The 14,663-nt window shown below is 44.3% G+C and overlaps 1 pseudogene; it reads right to left on the reverse strand.

Moving 5' to 3' along the window:
* LOC128574204 (solute carrier family 5 member 4-like) overlaps positions 1–12,113 on the reverse strand; it is a 33,801-nt pseudogene extending 21,688 nt beyond the window's left edge.
* Between the last annotated feature and the right edge of the window lie 2,550 nt (positions 12,114–14,663).

A 14,663-nucleotide genomic window follows, 5' to 3' on the forward strand; every position in this document is an offset into this window, starting at 1 on the left:
TATTTATTTTATTTTTTTTGTAAAGATAGAGTTTTACTTTATTGCCCTTGGTAGATTGCCATAGCGTGACAAAGCTTACAACAACCTCTAACTCCTGGTCTTAGGTGATTCCCTTGCCTCAGCCTCCCAAGTAGCTAGGACTACAGGCATCTGACCCAATGCCCGGCTATTTTTTTGTTGCAATTAGGCCGGGGCCAGGTTTGAACCAGCCACCCTTGGTACATGGGACCGACACCCTGCCCACTGAGCTACGGGCGCCACCCTATTTTTTAATTTTTAAGAAATCATGCATCATAAAGATATAAAATTAAAAGTCATAAAAGTAGGCTTAAATTATACCACAAGTTAAAAATAAAAATTTAAAGAAAATGGTAAGGAAGAACCTCCCAAATCTGGGCATGGTGTCTTCTACCTATAATGCCAGCACTCTCAGAGGCTGAGGTGGGTGGACTGCTCAAGATAATGAGTTTGAGACCAGCCTGAGAAAGAGTGAGCCTCCATCTCTAAACAAAGGAAAAAAAAAAAACAAAAAAACCACCCAGGCATTGTGGCAGGCACCTATAGTCCCAGCTACTGTGGAGGCTTAGGCAAGGCAATTCCTTGAGCCTAAGAGTTTGAGGTTGCTTTGAACTGTGAGGCCACAACACTCAACAAAGTGCAACAAAGTGAAACTGTCTCAAAAAAAAAAAATAAAGAAAGAAAGAAAATAAAAGAAAGGGACTCCCCTTTCTAAATGCTCTGGCTTGACCCTTTGGGTCATCAGAAATGACCCATGGTGCTGATGTTTATTTATTCTTCCAGTGAAGCTCTGTGTGTATAAACACAAATGTCTAACTGCGTGTGTGTGTGTGTATCCACATGTGTGTTTTCCTTAACAACTATAACCTATTGCTTTTCTAATCTTTATTGATTATTAATAAAACCTATTTACTGAGTGTCCTGATTATTCTGAATAAGCACTATATTCTTAGAAGTCCGAAAAATCCCTAAGCAACATTAAATAGAAAGGCTTCCAAAAGGAAGAAGGATGGAAAAATTAAATATCAAGAAGTCAAATAAAGAAAACAAACTTTGGCCATTTCTTTTTTGGAATTATATTTATTGGAATAAGGAGATGTGGAAGAAAACAAGCTAGGAGTAATAAAGGAGAGAAGACATGAAATATTAGTGCTCTGAGAGTAAGTTGATCAGCTAAGTGAGGCCCTTGGGACTTTACTGGAAGAAGCTCTCTTGAATTTAACATTTTACATTTCCATGCATCTAAGCGAGGCATGTTGGCTTAGCATTTAATACTAGCTTCTGTGAGAGGCTGAGACAGGTGAATCACCTGAGTTCTAGGGTTCAAGACCAGAGTAAGCAAAAAGTGAGACCCCATCTCTATTAAACATAGAAATATTAAGTGGGCATTGTGGCAATCTCCTGTAGTCCCAGCTGCATAGAGACTGAGGCAAGAAGATGGCTCAAGCCCAAACGTTTGAGTTTGCTGTGAGCTGCGATGCTACAGCAACCTACTGAGGGTGACATAGTGAGACTGGATAAAAAAAAAAAAAAAGCACATTACAGGTGTGAGTCTCTGAGACCGGCCTAATATCTAATAGAGTAAATTTTCAAAATAAAGTGAGAGTTAAAGGAAAATAAAATTCACTAGCCTTTACCTCCCCATCCACCACAATCCACATGTGGAATTCCTTTCTTGATTCCACCCCACCTGCATCCTGGTGGAAATAAAGACCACATGATTTCTACAGAATGGGGATTCCATTTTCCTTTGTTTTGTGCCTTGCAATAATCTTTCTTCCTTAGATTAAGAACCTTTCACTTTGGGGGTAGGGGGGAGGCAAGATGGCTGACTGAAGCCAGATTTCCACAGAGGCTCTTATCCAGAGGACAGTTAAAGGACAGAAGTTTAGCAAGTAACCTGGAGGATTAGAGCTGAGCCAAGAGAGAAGGTTAAAGAATGCACATCAACCCTGCTGAGGTGAGCGGTGACCCCAAAGATACAAACAAAATGTACAAAATCCATCTTCGAGTGGATGGGAGTCCCCTTCCCTATGAGAATGGCTCACAGTACTTCATACAAACAAGCGGGTAGAGCTCAAAAGTCCTCCCATCCCACGGGAGAGACCCTCTTAAAACTGGACCTATTTCCCCAACTAGGGTGCCATGGCACTCTCCTCCCAGGCATAAAACTATATAAAACTGTATATATTCTCTATCTGTGTTATTACCTCTTCTGAACTCCCAGCACTCCCCTTCACTCTCACTCAGAGGTCTGGAGGCCTGTCCCCCAGGATTCCAGATTCTTGGTTATTTTCTTGAAAGTTGTGGACAAGGCATGGACTATGCTAGTCAGTGCTGATTCTGCAGCATGTGAGTAAGAAGAGGACAGTCAGCTGAGAGGGAACCATAGAGGAGCAGCAGTGCCCAGAGGCACAGAGCAGGTGTCGCAGTGGCAACAATAGGGCTCACCCCTGGATATTCCGGAGTCACACTCCTTGTCTTTCTGGACAACCAGAGGAGGCCGGGCATCTTCTCCCATGGAAATCACTGGCATAACAGATCTGGAACTGAAATGCAGGCCCCATGAGTAAAGAGTTTGGCTGAGGCAGTACCAGCCTGGGTGGAGCTGGGGACTAGAATATATGCACGCAAAGCTGGCAGATTCTCAGGGCAGGGCTGACCCAGAGGACCGCTAAACTGTGAATATGATGCATCCAGCCCTCAGGGGATCATTAGCTGAGACAAAGGAGGACAGGCAGAGGCTGGAACTGACAGCTAACTGTGCCACTCCAACACAAACTGCAGTCGAGACAGGGCAGCGGCACAGACAGGGCCTGAGTCACAGGTTTTACAAACTCAAACAGTGTCTCTTCTGCAGGGAAAGATAGGTGGGACAGAAACAAATTCTGCGAAGTTGTTCTGTTCTGTCAGTAACATCAATCAGGGGCAGGGCTGAAACTGAGTTAACAGCCTCCATTAAGCACTTGAGGTTGTCAGGCTTCACCTCCACCTGCTGGATACTGGCAGAGAGCAGCAGCCTGGCTGAGAATACATAGATCTCCCTGTAATTCTTGCAGGTGCAACTTCCTGGAGTATTAGCTCATTGGAGGGAACTGTGTCAAAGCTCTGTGTGGTTATCAGTGACTGAGTGTGACAGAGGTGCAAGAGGGGGAAGGAGGCTTCAACATCCCAGACTAATATATTTCCTGGGTGGGTCCTCCTGATCTCACAGAGCACCAGAGCAAGTTGTATTTGAGTTGCCAGTAGACCCCTGCAATCTAGTTGCCAGAGACCTTTTGAACACTCCCACTTGAGACAGGTGCTGACTGAGACAATTGATTTGGACCTCTTGAACTGGGCCAATCGCCCGAGGACTATCCAAGTGGTACCCTGGGTTTGTAGTTGTAGGAAGGTTTGATTTTCATGTTCCAATTGTTGTCTGTGTGTGTGTGTGGGGGGGTGAATTAATTGCTGGTATATCTCCAGAGCTGAGACTTCAACCCAGAGTTACTTATTCACTAGGGTAGGACAGAGCCCAGCTGAAAAGAAGACAGAGTCACTTAGCCCCACCACAGCAAGTAGGTCCCCAGTTGCTCAGGCCATATCACTGCATGGGTCATTGGCAAAGCTCCAAGGAAAAAGACACAGATACTAGTAAAAGCTTTTGGGCAAAGGGCTGGTTAAGCACTATTCCTGGAGCCCCCAACCCAACTTCTCTTTATCTGCTCATCTAGTCAAATGGTGTAAAATAATCATGGGGTGGAAACAGCAAAAAAAAAAAACTCTGGTAACATCAACAACCAGAGTAGATCAACCCCCACAAGAAAAAATATGGCAAACACAACTGAAGATCCCATTCATAAACAGACGGCCAAGATGTCAGAAAACGAATTCAGAATTTGGACTGCAAACAAGATTAATAGAATGGAGGAAAAGTTGGAATTAGAAATTCTAGGAGTTATTCAAAAGTTGTCTCAAGAATTCAAGGAATTTAAAGACAAAGTCACCAAAGATTTTGACATACTGAGACAAGAATTTGCAGCCCTCAAAAATCTAAAAAATACAGTAGAATCCCTCAGTAACAGAGTGGAGCAAGCAGAAGAAAGGATTTCTGACATCAAAGATAAAGCTTTTGAACACTTTCAAACTCTCCAAGAGGAAGAGAAATGGAGAGCAAAAACGAATCATTCTCTCAGAGAGTTCTGGGATAATTCAAAGAAAACTAATATTCTACTCATAGGAATCCCTGAAAGTGAAGAAGTGGCTTTGCAAGGCACAGAGACTCTTCTCCATGAAATTATGAAAGAGAATTTTCCAGACATGCCAAGAGATTCTGAAATTCAGATAGCAGACAGTTTCAGAACCCCAGCACAACTCAACCTGAATAAGACATCCCCCAGCACATCATAATTAACTTCACTGAAGTTAATATGAAGGAGAAAATTCTGAAAGCAGCCAGACATAAGAAAACTGTAACCTGCAAAGAGAAGAATATTAGAATGACTGCAGTTCTCTCTGCTAAAAATTTTCAAGCTAGATGAGGGTGGTCATCGACTTTTATTCTCCTAAAACAAAATAACTTTCAACCCAGGATCCTGTATCCAGCTAAACTGAATTTCATTTACGATGGAGAAAATAAATACTTTAATGACATTCACATGTTGAAGAAATTTGCCATAACTAAACCAGCTCTCAAGGTCATTCTCAGACCTATCCTTCATAATGACAAGCACAATCCTCCAATACAAAAGTAAACTCACTCAGAAACGTTTGATCAAACTCCAACATCCACAGTGACAAAAGGATTAAAAATGTCCACTGGACTATTGAAAAACTCAATACCCCAAATTCTACTGTGCTTATCAATATTCTCCATTAATGTGAATGGCTTAAATTGTCCTCTAAAGAGGCACAGGTTGGCTGACTGGACACAAAAACTCAGCTCAGATATCTACTGCATACAAGAATCTCATCTTACCTTAAAAGATAAATATAGCCTCAGGGTGAAGGGATGATCCTCTATATTTCAGGCAAATGGAAATCAGAAAAAAGCAAGTGTTGCAATTCTATTTGCAGATACAATAGCCTTTAAACCAACAAAAATAAAGAAGGTTAAGAATGTTCACTTCACATTTGTTAAGGGTAATATTCAATAGGATGAAATTTCAATTATTAATATTTATGCACTCAACCAGAATGTGCCTCAATTTATAAGAGAAACTCTAAGAGACACGAGCAACTTGATTTCCTCCAGCTCCATAATAGTTGGAAATTATAACACTCTTTGACAGTGTTGGATAGATCCTCCAATAAGAAGCTGAGCAATGAAATTTTAGATTTAAAATTAACCATTGAACATTTTGATTTAACATACATCTACAGAACATTTCATCCCAACAAAACTGAATACACATTCTTCTCATCAGCCCACAGAACATACTCCAAAATCAATCACATCTTAGGTCACAAGTCTAAACTCAGTAAATTTAAAGGAATAGAAATGATTCCTTGCATCTTCTCAGACCACCATGGAATAAAAGTTGAACTCAGTAACAAAAGGAATCTGCACACTCATACAAAAACATGGAAGCTAAGTAACCTTATGGTGAATAATAACTGAGTCATAAATGAGATTAACAGGGAAATTACCAAATTTTTGGAACAAAATGACAGTGAAGACATGAATTATCAGAACCTCTGGGGTACCGCAAAGGCAGTCCTAAGAGGGAAATTTATAGCATTGCAAGCCTTCCTCAAGAGAACATAAACAGAGTAATTTAACAACTTAATGGGACATCTCAAGCAATTGGAAATGGAAAAACATTCCAAACTCAAACCCAGTAGAAGAAAGGAAATAACAAAAATTAGAGCAGAATTAAATGAAATTGAAAACAAAAGAATTATACAATAGATCAATAAATCAAAAAGTTGGTTTTTTGAAAACATCAATAAAATAGAGAAACCTCTGGCTAACTTAACCAAGAAAAAAAAAAAGAGTAAAATCTCTAATTTCATCTATCAGAAATGGTAATGATGAAATAACAACAGACTCCTCAGAAATTCAAAAAATCCTTAATGAATATTACAAGAAACTTTATTCTTAGAATTATGAATATTCGAAGGAAATTGACCAATACTTGGAAGCACACTACCTTCCAAGACTTAGCCAGAATCAAGTGGAAATGTTCAACAGGCCTATATCAAGTTCTGAAGTAGCATCAACTATACAAAGTATCCCTAAAAAGAAAAGCCCAGGACCAGATGGTTTCACATCAGAATTGTAGCAAACTTTTAAAGAGGAACTGGTAACTATATTACTAAACCTTTTCCAATATGTAGAAAAAAAAGAAATACTACCCAACACATTCTATGAAGCAAACATCACCTTGATCCCCAAACCAGGAAAAAACCCAACAGTAAAAGAAAATTATAAACCTGTATAACTAAAGAATATTGATGTGAAAATACTAAACAAGATCCTAACAAACAGAATCCAGCAACACATCAAACACATTATACAACATGACCAAGTGGGTTTTATCCCAGGGTCTCAAGACTGGTTCAATATATGTAAATCTATAAATAGATTTTCATCACATAAACAAATTAAAACACAAAGAACACATGATTCTCTCAATTGATGCTGAAAAAGCTTTTCATAATATCCAGCATCCTTTCATGATCAGAACACTTAATAAAATTGGTACAGAAGTGACTTTTCTTAAACTGATACTGGCCATCGACAGCAAACCCACAGTCAGTATTGTATTCAATGAAGTTAAATTTAAACCATTTTTACTCAAATCAGGAACCAGGCAAGGTTGCCCATTGTCTTCACTGCTTTTTCACATTGTAATGGAAGTCTTAGCCATTCACCATTAGAGAAGAAAAGGTGATCAAGGGTATCCATATAGGGTCAGAAGAGATCAAATTTTCACTTTTTGCAGATGACATGATTGTATATGTGCAAACACCAAGGATTCTACTACAAAACTTTTAGAAGTGATCAAGGAATACAGTAGCATCTCAGGTTTCAAAATCAACAATCATAAATCTATAGCCTTTATATATACCAACAATAGTCAAGCTGGAAAAACAGTCAAGGACTCTATTCCATTCATAGTAGTGCCAAAGAAGATGAAATATTTGGGTGGGTACCTACCAAATGACATGAAATGTCTCTATAAACTCTAAGAAAAGAAATAACTGAAGATGCTAACAAATGGAAAAACATACATGCTCATGGCTGGGAAGAATCAACATTGTTAAAACGTCCATACCACCCAAAGCAATATATAATTTTAATGCAATCCCTATTAAAGCTCCACTATCATACTTTAAAGATGTCAAAAAAAATACTTTGTTTTATTATGCAATCAGAATAAAACCTGTAATAGTCAACACATTACTTAGAAGTAAAAACAAAGCAAGAGGAATTACGCTACCAGACCTCAGAGTATACTATAAATTGATAGTGATCAAAACAGCATGGTACTGGCACAAAAACAGAGAGGTAGATATATGGAACAGAATAGAGACCCAAGAGATGAACCTATTTACTGTTGTTTGATCTTTGACAAGCCAATTAAAAACACTCACTGGGGAAAAGATTCCCCATTTAACAAACAGTGATGTGTGAACTGGCTGGTGACGTGTAGAAGACTGAATTGGGACCCACACCTCTCACCATTAATTAAGATCGACTCTCACTGGATTAAAGATTTAAACTTAAGACATGAAACTAAAAATACTAGAGGAAATTGCAAGGAAACGCTTGAAGAAATCGGTCTGGGCGAATATTTTCTGAGGAGGACCCCCAGGGCAATTGAAGCAGCATCAAAAATACTCTACTAGGACCTGATCAAATTAAAAAGCTTCTGCACAGCCAAAAACACAGTAAGTCAAGAAAGCAGACAGCCCTCAGAATAGGAGAAGATATTTGTAAGTATGTCTCTGACAAAGGTTTAATAACCAGAATCCACAGAGAACCCAAATGTATTAGCAGGTAAAGACCAAATGATCCCATCTCAGGGTGGGCAAAGGACTTGAAGAGAAACTTCTCTGAAGAAGAGAGGTGCATGGCCTACAGACATATGAAAAAATGCTCATCATCCATAATCATCAGAGAAATACCAAATCAAAACTATTTTGAGATATCATCTAACTCTAGTAAGATTAGCCCCCATCAGAAAATCCTGAAACCAGAGATGCTGGCATGGATGTAGATAAAAGGGAACACTTTCGAACTGCTGGTGGGAATGCGAACTAATAGGAACCTTTTGCAAAGATGTTTGGAGAACACTTACAGATCTAAAAATAGTCCTGCCATTCGATTCTACCAAGAATCTACTAGGTGTATATCCAGAAGACCAAAAATCACATTATAAAAAAGATCTATGTATCAGAAAGTTTATTGCAGCCCAATTCCTAATTGCTAAGTCATAAAAGAAACCCAAGTACCCATGGACCCATTAATTGAGCAATAAATTTCAGTATATGTACACCATGGAATATTAGGCAGCCTTAAAGAAGGATGTAGACTTTACCTCTTCCATGTTTACATGGATGGTGCTGGAATATATTCTTCTTAGCAAAGTATCTCAAGAATGAAAGCAAAAGTGTCCAATATATTCATTGTATCAAAGTAACAATGTACTCAAATTATTTGATGAAACCTATTTAATAGCTTTCTTATGAAAGCTATAACCCAATTATAGCCCAGGAGGAAGGGAAAAGGAGAGAGAGAGGTGAGGGGGGAGAAAGGGGGGAGGGAGAGTAATTGGTGGGACCACAATTACCGTGCTTCTTACAAGGGTACATGTGAAATTTACTAGGTGTAAAATATAAATGTCTTAACACAATAACTAAGAAAATGCTATGAAGGCTATGTTATCAAGTTTGATGAAAACATTTCAATTTGTATATAAAACCATCACATTGTACCCCATGATTGCATTAATGTACACAGCTATGAATTTATATATATATATGTATATATGTGTGTGTGTGTATATATATATAACACAGCCAGGGGTGGCACCTGTGGCTCAAGGAGTAGGGCACCCACCCTGTATACCAGGGGTGGCGGGTTCAAGCACAAGTACAGCCCCGGCCAAAACAACAACAAAAAGGAAAAAAAAGATAGAAAATAAAAATAAGAATAACACAGCCAGCCACTGCACAGCAGAGCCTTCTACCTAACTGAGTATCCACCATGGTTGTCAAAGTATACTACAGCTAGTATTGATGAGCAATAGTGACTTGCATGTTAAGACAACACACAAACCTTGCCTATATATTCTGTTTCATCACAGGTAAGCATAAAAATAGAATTTACAAGCCTGTTTATTTTTATAACAAAAATTGTAGAACTAAGCAATCCTAGCCTGTTATTATGAAATGAGAACAAAAAAAATGAGTTGTTTGCATCCACGATTTGAAACATGTCTTCAATCACAGATGCTGTGAAATTGTTTTCATATCAGCATTGTGAGTTCTCTCTCATATATTGCAAAGAAGTAAGCTTTCTTTCATTCTGAACATTTGCTATGGCATTTATTTTTGTTAAAGCTCATCTTGTGGGATTGAAACTGTAACAATGATGGCCAATTAGAATCCAGATTTGCCATTCAACATATTATCTGTCCTTTATGGCATTTTCTAACATATCAGTTTGATGGAAATGTCTTCTGTGTGTTCAAAGAAATAGTTTAGTATGTTAATATTTGAATATAAAAATTTTAAATCACATACAACTGAGTGATAACAGTATACTAAATTTCCATCAACTTTTGCCACTTGGGTTTCCTTTATTCCACTCCTTACAACCACCATATGTCATTCCACCCACAAATAAATCAGTGTACATTTATAATAAATAAAGCCTTTAACACAACTAGAGTGACACAGGTGCCGCCCTAAAGCATCTTTTTAAGAGGTTATATAATATATATGATTGTCCCATATGGGCAAGACTGATCAATTGATTCAACATGATTGGTGAATTAGTTTTAGTTTCTCCATCCAGCTTTTACCTGTTTAAATATTCCTTGGTGATCACTGCCTAAATCCATTATTTCATGAGTGGTGTTAAAGGTTTTATTTTAATGTTCTCTCTGGATATATGATCTAAAATTCTTATATAAGGAATGACCTTTACATATTTATTTTGATTTTTTTGTCATTCATAAATACAAAATGTTATTTGTACTTCATTAGTGTCGAATGACTAAAATGCTATTCATACCACAATACTCAAGATAAGTTACTCAACTACATCCTTGTTTATTTACTTTGAACAAAACAGGGCAATTAAAAAAAAAGATGTACTAAATAAAGAGTTCACAAATTATCAGGAAAGAAAAGAAAAACCATAGTCTAGGCTTAATTGGAGTAAGTGTCACCATAAAGTCCATGATCAGGAGGAACTCCATTTTGCCTTGGGCTGCAACAAGCACTAGATGTGGTGACCTGCAGGCAGGGCTGGCATCTTCATGTGGCTCCTCTCAGCTGGGTACGGCTCTCCCAGATGTGCCTCCAGCGGTCCTGTGGCCTGGGCTGGCTTGGCCCAGCTGCCTTGAAATCCCTTCCAGGCCTCTGGGCGCTCCCCCTTCTCCTCATTCATGCTGTCACTCTCTGCTGTGCCCTGGTTTTCTGCCTCCTCCTTGCCCAGCATGCTGGCCCTGGCCAGCCCCAACCACTGGTGGCAAGTGTGCCCATGGCTTAGGGATTTGAATGCAGCTGTGGAGGGAGCTGCACGCTGTTGCTTCTGCTTGAAAGAGGGGGCCAAAAAGTAAATGGCATGGCCTGGGTACATGACTAGGGTGTGGAGATGACCATAATCTGCAAGACCTGGAAGAGAGAGCATAGACAGAAGGTGAAGGTGTCCTAGCTGACATTGTCAGGCCCTGGGTGGCCATGCGGGAAGTGGATTCTGTGATCAGCAGGGTGTAGAACAACACCTGAGCCAGGCATTTCCCACCCACCCATGCTCACAGGGAGGGTGGGTGGGATCTAGGGGCACTGTGAAGGCAGGTGAAGGTTGGGCCTCCTCCTCCCCCCAGTAGAGAGGGGGTGGCTAGCAATCCATGCTGCTCCAGCTCACAGACACAAAGCTTGCACAGCCCTAGTATCAGGGAGCTTTCTACCTTTTATGGAAGGGGAAGCTTCGTCTCATTTCCTGCCTCTGACCATGGGGTATAGGAGGAGGGATGTTCTCCATCCAAGAGCCTGCTCTTTTCCTCTGAGCTCCAGCTCAGGGACTGCACCCACCCTCCGAGAACCACAGGGCCTGGGGGCTGCCTTCCCAAGGCAGATGTGGAAACCAAGGCCAGCCCCACTCAGAGTCTGGGCAGTGCTGCGCAGTTTCCGCTTCTGCTTAACCAGTGCCCCCTCCATTCAACACTAGAGCCTAAGCTTCTGCACTCAGACTGAGGTCACCACCCGGTTTCTCAAGCATATGTCCCCAAACCAACTTCCACAGCTGTGGCTGCCTGGAAAGGGTCTGGCATTCAGCCAGCATCATACCTGGCAAGGCAGGAGTGTGAGAAGGGAGGAGGGCTACTGGGGTACAGGCCAGAGGGTTGAAAGGCAGTCACAGCTCTGTTGCCTCCAGACTGGTGCCTGTCCCCGAAGAGGCCGATTTCACTGGAGCTGTGTCTTGGCCTGAGAGCCTCAGCCACACCTTACCAGCACCCTTTTCTCTCTTGCCAGTTGTGTTCATGACAGTGAAGGTCCCTCCCTGGCTGGAGGTGATGGAAGGTCCTAAAGGAAGAGGCTCCAAGGGCCATCAGGGCTGGTCTTCTGTGACTCGAACCTCTGGGAGTGTGGACAGGTTCCAAGAGATGTCGAGGCCCTAGAGCTGCTGCCAGTGCCTTCCTTCCCTCCCCATCCTCCCCCTAGTCTCTTTCCTGGGCCCTCTGTTCCTCACTATCAGTGCAGAGCCATGCTACTCGCGACCTCCATCCCGCGCCCTCCGTCCCACGCCATCCTTCTGGCGTCCTCAGTCCCGAACCATCATTCTGCGTCCTTCCTTCAGTGCCATACTTTCCACATATTCCATCTCGCGCTTTTGGTCCTGTGCCGTCCTTCCCGCGTCCTGCCTCACGCGCCATCGTAAGGGTGTCCTATATCGCGTGCCATCCTTCCTGAGTCCTCAGTCCCCTGCCTTCTTTCCGCGTGGTCCTTCCCGCATCCTCCCTCCCCCGCCAACCTTCCCACATACTCCATCCAGCACCATCTTTCCGGCGTCCTCCGTCCAGGGACATCCTTCCCATGTCCTCCGTCCTGCACCATCCTCCCGCGTCCTCCCTCTGGAGCCATCCTTTCTGCATCCTCCATCTCACGTCCTCAGTTCCGAGCCATCCTTCCCGCGTTCTCCCTCTCGAGCCATCCTTTCTGCATCCTCCATCTTGCTCTCTCAGTCCTGTGCCATTCTTCCCGCGTCCTCCCTCTCGAGCCATCCTTTCTGCATCCTCCATCTCGCTCTCTCAGTCCCAAGCCATCCTTCCCGTGTCCTCCCTCTCGAGCCATCCTTCCCGCGTCCTCCCTCTCGAGCCATCTTTTCTGCATCCTCCATCTCGCGTCCTCAGTCCCGAGCCATCCTTCCCGCGTTCTCCCTCTCGAGCCATCCTTTCTGCATCCTCCATCTCGCTCTCTCAGTCCTGTGCCATTCTTCCCGCGTCCTCCCTCTCGAGCCGTCCTTTCTGCATCCTGCATCTCGCGTCCTCAGTCCCGAGCCATCCTTCCCTCGTCCTCCCTCTCGAGTCATCCTTTCTGCATCCTGCATCTCGCGTCCTCAGTCCCAAGCCATCCTTCCCGCGTCCTCCCTCTCGAGCCATCCTTTCTCAATCCTCCATCTCGCTCTCTCAGTCCCAAGCCATCCTTCCCGTGTCCTCCCTCTCGAGCCATCCTTCCCGCGTCCTCCCTCTCGAGCCATCCTTTCTGCATCCTCCATCTCCCGTCCTCAGTCCCGAGCCATCCTTCCCGCGTCCTCCCTCTCAAGCCATCCTTTCTGCATCCTGCATCTCGCGTCCTCAGTCCCGAGCCATCCTTCCCACATCCTCCCTCTCGAGTCATCCTTTCTGCATCCTGCATCTCGCGTCCTCAGTCCTGAGCCATCCTTCCCGCGTCCTCTCTCTCGAGCCATCCTTTCTGCATCCTCCATCTCGCTCTCTCAGTCCCAAGCCATCCTTCCCGTGTCCTCCCTCTCTAGCCATCCTTCCCGCGTCCTCCCTTCAGTGCCATACATTCCGCATATTCCATCTCGCGCTGTTGGTCCTGCTCCATCCTTCAGGCTTCCTTTGTCCTTCCGGCGTCCTCCCTTCCGCGCCATCCTAACCGTTTCCTATATCCCGTGCCATCCTCCCTGAGTCCTCAGTCTCGCGCCTTTCTTCCCGCGTGGTTCCCCCATTCTCCATCTTGCATCCTTCCTCCCATGACAACCGTCCCACGTCCTCCCTCCAGGAACATCCTTCCCTCGTCCTCCATCCTGCGCCATCCTTCCCGTGTCCTCCCTCTCGCCCCATTCTTTCTGCATCCTCCATCTCGCGCTGTCAGTCCTGTGCCATCCTTCCGGCGTCCTCTGTCCCGCGCCCTCCTTCCTGGGGTCTCGAGCTCCTGCACCTGCGGGCCTGCAGCACCAGCGGAGGTTGACCGGTCGGCTCCCAGCCCGCGCACCACGTCGGTTGGAGACTTTCCCGCACTCTCGCTCCCGCCACTACTGGCCGTGACACGGTTTCCGAGACCCTCCTGCTACTTCTTGACTCACTGTGATCCTGTGGAGAGTTTGGAGACTTCCAGAGAGTTTTATTTCTTCAGGAAAAGACCCTGCAGGCTCCATGAACAGCAAGACCCGCAGCCTGGTTCCTCCCTTAGTGGGAAGCCCAGGCCGGGGAGGGAGTCCAGAAAGTCCTTCCCTTGTCCATCCCTGTCCTCAGCCCTCAGTCCCCGTGGGTACCTATGAGCTACTGCCCCGTGGAGGGGCCGTTTTGGAGATGCCAAGGCCTGTGATCCCCGAGGTGTCCCTTGTGCCACGGACCCTGGGTGGGGCTGGCACTGAGATGCCCCGGGAGGGGGCGATCCCGGAGGTGACTTGTGTGCCACAGACCCTGAGCGGGGCCTTCACGGAGTTGACCCCATTGGGGACAATCCTTGAGGTGACCTGTGAACCACTGCCCCCTGGTGGGGCCACCTTGGAAATGCCACAGCTGGAGATCCCAGAGGTGACCTGTGCACAACAGACCCTGGGTGGGGCTGGCATGGAGATGACCACAGTGGGGGCCATCCCTGAGGTGATCTGTGTGCCACAGACCCTGAGTGGGTCTGACACAGAGTTACCTCTGGTAGAAGCCATACCTGAGGTGAGCTGTGCACCACTCCCCAGTGGTGTGGCCACCTTGGAGATGCCACACTTAGAGATCCCAGAAGTGACCTGTGCACACCAGATGCTGGGTGGGGCCGGAACAGAGATGACCACAGTGGGGGCCATTCTTAAGGTGACTTGCGTGCCGCAGACCCTGAGCAGGACTGACACTGAATTGCCTCTGGTGGAAGCCATCCCTGAGGTAACCTGTGCACCACTCCCACCTGTTGGGGCCACCTTGGAGATGCCACAGCTGGAGGTCCTGAAGGTGAGCTGTGCAGCAGTCCCCCCTGGTGTGGTC

The sequence above is a fragment of the Nycticebus coucang genome, chromosome 21 (genome assembly GCF_027406575.1).
Source record: "Nycticebus coucang isolate mNycCou1 chromosome 21, mNycCou1.pri, whole genome shotgun sequence".
NCBI classification, from domain to species: domain Eukaryota; kingdom Metazoa; phylum Chordata; class Mammalia; order Primates; family Lorisidae; genus Nycticebus; species Nycticebus coucang.